A 4,646-nucleotide genomic window follows, 5' to 3' on the forward strand; every position below is an offset into this window, starting at 1 on the left:
GTGTCCTGCAGACATCAGCAGAATCACCAGGTCCAAACAGGCAGCATGTATCAATTAGAGGGGGGCACAGGGGATTCTGAAGGTGGGCCCATCTTTTCCGCCACTCAGCACTTCCACATTGATTAGCTCTCTCTTCATCCAGAAAGCTGTGTGAGCCCCATCCTCACAAGCCATGAAAACTCCCCAACCGGAAAATATTCCTCTTAAAATGAGGCCCCACTTGTCAAAAATGAGTGTACACCTGCTGACTCTAGATATCTCAGGATTCCTCCAGTAAGCACCATTCAGTCCCTCTGAAAAGGTAGTTAAAAGGGTGTGGATAAGAGCTTGTGATATGAATTGATTACTTTCCTATATTTGCTTTTTATAACTCAAGACTGTTTGCCCTTTACAAAATGTTGGCATTAATCTTTCAATTTGCTGCCAGTAACTGTTAAGTTAAGGCTAACATTTTAGAAAAAGGGGTTTGTATGGATTTAGTAATACCTCATGCAGTTTATATATTAAAGTTAAAGTTCCTACTGGGTTTGTATTTTAACTCACAACGTGGGGCACCTTAGCTGAGAAAATATTCTTCAGAGAACATTTAAACTGGAAATAATCTGGCTGAGATAAATGCTAGCTGGGTAAACCATCCATGAAATCTGATGGTGTCATGTGGCAAGTACAGCCCCCTGGAGCCTTTTTTGCCTTCATGCCTCAGTGCTCCTCAGCCTTGCCTATGTGCACAGCACATCATCAATCATATTATTATTATTATGAGAAATTAAGGAAGAAAAGCTGGTGTTTATTCTTATTACTACAATACAGCCAACACTATTAACTCAGGGTGATAAAAGTACGGTGCCAACTCCTAAAAACCTAACAATCCAACCATGTTGCATCAGATCCTGGGTCACATCTTACACTTTCTTTTCCTTTTGTATGACTTTGCCCAGTGTTGTGGAAAATCTTACCACTGCGACTGAGAGGATGGCAAGAAGCCCAAACTATAGATTTGTAAGAGCTTTTAGAGCATGCAGAAATGCTAAAATGTGGGCAATATTGTAAAAGGGGGATATTGCTTTCAAAATGTATTTCTCTCTTCTTTTACAGGAGGAAGAGATTCCAGAGTTAGAGATTGACATAGATGAGCTCCTGGAGCTGACAGACGAGGGGCAGAGAACCCGTCTACACGTAAGATGTGACACATAAGAGTGTTATTCCCATTGGGTAGCATTATTCAAATTGGGTTTTATTTCCATTCAGTTACATTATTCCCTTTGGGTAGCATTATTCCCAGTGGATAACAATGGATGACTTATTAAGCAACATTATTCCCATTGGGTAACATGGACAATCTACATAAGGTGTTACCCAGTGGGAATAATGGTAAACAACCTATGCTGCACAGGTTGAGTTAATAGATCAAGTTTAACTAAATTATTCTAAGAATATTGAGGTATCTTCATTAATTGTCACATACATTATACTCTATATATAATCAGTTTAATATCTACAGAATAAAGCAAAACAGCTGAATTGTTAAATTCAACTAATAAGCTGTTGAAATGTTATAAACAGTAAAAAAAAAAAAAACTACCTGGCTTCATGGAACTGGCGCCCAACTGCAGCTATTCAAACAAAAGACAACTTAAGTCTCAGGAATCCAACATTCAGGTCAAAGACTTTGAACATTTCAACACCTTCACACATGGGTACATAACCATTTGCAATGTGGGGTAATGGCTTAACAAGCACTTGACCCTTGCTGGGATCCAGTGTTGCAATGTTTGCAGTGAAAAAGCAATGTCCAATGGGGGCCTATATGTCTTTGTTTCCTTTGTTAGGAGCTGTTGCAGGAATGCGGAAAGCCAAAAGAGGTGAGACAAATACTTATGTGAAACTACACACAAGTATGTAAAGATTTCAAGTTATTTAAAGGTCTAAGTGTGTACGATTGAGTGGCATCTAGTGGTGAGTTTGCAGAATTGAAACTTCTCATATGTTGCGTGTAGGAGAACTATGGTGATCAATGCGAAAATGCTAATGTTTGGTTTGTCCGTTCTGGGCATTTGTAGGATTTTATGATATGGGGGGGCTTACCCTGAACTTAAGGAGGACCAGGGAGATCATTCCCTGAGAACTTTTCTTTTGATGAACAAGCTCTATGTTGATGCTTTTTATGGCATTTTTTTAAAGTAGCCTCACACTGAGTACAGAATACTTTACAAATATTGTTATATAAACTTTACTGACTATAATTGGAAAAATTGTTAAATGTGTGTGTTTATGTTAACAGTGGTTGAATGTAACTAAGGTTTTATACAAGCACACATGACAGATAATTAAATCCAGGCCTTTCAAAAAAATAATTAGGCCTATTCTTAGTTTTAATTTTGTTATAGCCTATACTATTTATAAAATATTCAGAGCTAAAATGCCCATGCCTTACGATTCCACTGTTCTAGGGTATTGAAAGGATGACTCTTGTTTAAGGATGATTACGCACCAATGAAAACATCGTTATGAATGGTTAACAAGATTTCCACCAACAGATGCCCATAAATGCTACAAACTGGACCTTTAACAGAGTAGAATATTGCGTGTTTACAGTTACTATCGTTGTGTGTGGTCTTTAAAAGTTACATGCAGAAAAAAAAATAATATTCTCCATTTTCCCTGTAGGATTTTATCAACGGGCTGCTCTACAGGATAAAGGGTCTACGCAAAATGTCAGGTCCCTTGAAGAAATAATTATAGGTCAAAAAAAGAATTTAGACAATGAGGATCCTCTTATCTTTCCATCTCCCATGCATTAGGGTTGACTGTAACATGTCAGTGGGACTCTCTTCCTGCCCACCCACCCGTGCTGGGTCAGCATCAGTCTTAACACCAGAGCAGACGGGTTTTGAATGGAATTTTTGTATTATTATTTCACTTTAATTTATGGACTGCTGTAACATTTTGTCTCCCATAAACATAACAATAATGCACATGTGATAAAAGTTGACTATTACTCAGATGGACTGTTTTTTTGGTGTACATTTTCGGTTGCCTATTTATGTACATAAATATTTTTGTTCTGATAACAGTGTTGTATGTCGAAATAAAACTGAACATTTTCAAGAGAAGGCTGTGGATGAATGATCAAAAGTGTTACATCTGATTTTCAACAAAGTGACAGCACAAATAGTATGCTATCACCAGGTATTATTCATTCAACATATACAAATAAATATTGACATGTCCACCACAACTATCAATTTCACTACCCTGTTACCACAGTTTCTCTGCTCTAAAACACAAAGAATGATTATGTCCTACTATCCAGAGACAACTGTAAGACTTTACTGTCAGCATTCCCAGAATATAAGCTTTGTGGTGTAAATCTTTCAATAGAGTGATGGAAACAAAGGAGACGTTGACATGTCATGTCTAGGAGTAAACACAGTGAAATCAGCAGCAGGAAGGTCCATTAAGTATGCTTCCATTATCTTCCTCCATTTCCTGTCTGTGGTGCGTGTATGACATGGCCAGACGAGGGAAACACAGCAACGGCCTCCATGCAAACCTTAATGGAGCCAGCCCCCAGAGGAAAGTGTAATTATGGTTTCTCCCCGGTTAGCTTGACGGTAATGCACACTGATGAAACTGCACTCTGGCCCTCTCTCTCTGTCATACACAGAGGGTCTTTTGGCTGAGGGCTCCATTATAGTAATTTGCTTTGTTCGCCACCCACTTCCACTCTCTGACACAAAGGCCATCCATACTGGAAAGACTACACTTCTGACAAGACCTGCTAGTCCGGGACATTTTTGGCAAGTGATGATATTGGTGATTTAAAAAAAAAGGCTTCTGTGTTAAAAATACAACCCAAAAGATGTGACATGGCACCTCAGACTTTTGCATCCTTTATAATGGAATTACACACAAGGACAAGAAAGGCAACGCTCATGTCACACTTGCAGCCAAACATAGATTACAAGAGTGACTGCAGCGCCTGCCAAAAGAAAACAAAGCCCTCAGTAATCCTTTTATACTGACTCCTCTGTACTTCTTCAGTCCAGAGCTGACAGTAGTCTGAGATTGTACATCATTCCAGATGAGCTCATGATATGGCTGCTTTCTGTCTGTGCTGACAACTTTTTTTAAAATATTCAAACGGTGACAAGTGCAAAGATCATCTGAGATGAGACTTTGTTGCTTTTTGGAAGTAGGACAAGTGACATAAGAAAACACCTCAAGCTTCTTATTCCGTTTGACAGTTTAAAACTTTAGAGTTTTGCTAAAATACCAACGATGTCAAGCAGCCTCTGCAAGATTTACTTACCTAAAGGATAAGATGATTATTGATGCCCACAAAGGGCATTTAGATGGTTAAACAGGCGCTATGTTTTTCACATCATTCATATTGTGTTGCATTAACATTAAAGTGTATGTGTATGTCTAGTCTTTGCTTTATCATAAATATTATGCATTATATTTTAAGTGTTCAGTTAATCTAGATCCCTGTTAGCTATTACAGAAAGCAGATGTTGCTCTTCCTGTGGTCTACACAGACACATGTATAAAGCCACTCTAAGCAGACTGGATAAGTTGTAGGGCTGTACCGAATAGTTCAAATTAATTAATTAATTTGAAAAAAGACAGATGGAATCATTTCC

The 4,646-nt window shown here is 38.3% G+C and overlaps 1 long non-coding RNA gene across 1 annotated transcript; it reads left to right on the top strand.

The window, feature by feature from the left end:
• Nucleotides 1-13: 13 nt before the first annotated feature.
• On the top strand, nucleotides 14-3,110 carry LOC121963510. Its single transcript, XR_006107252.1, has 3 exons — nucleotides 14-1,176; nucleotides 1,830-1,862; nucleotides 2,668-3,110. It is a non-coding gene; the product is annotated as an uncharacterized LOC121963510 (long non-coding RNA).
• The last annotated feature ends 1,536 nt before the right edge of the window (nucleotides 3,111-4,646 follow it).

This window comes from Plectropomus leopardus, unplaced genomic scaffold (assembly GCF_008729295.1).
Source record: "Plectropomus leopardus isolate mb unplaced genomic scaffold, YSFRI_Pleo_2.0 unplaced_scaffold11493, whole genome shotgun sequence".
Classification (NCBI taxonomy): Eukaryota; Metazoa; Chordata; class Actinopteri; order Perciformes; family Serranidae; genus Plectropomus; species Plectropomus leopardus.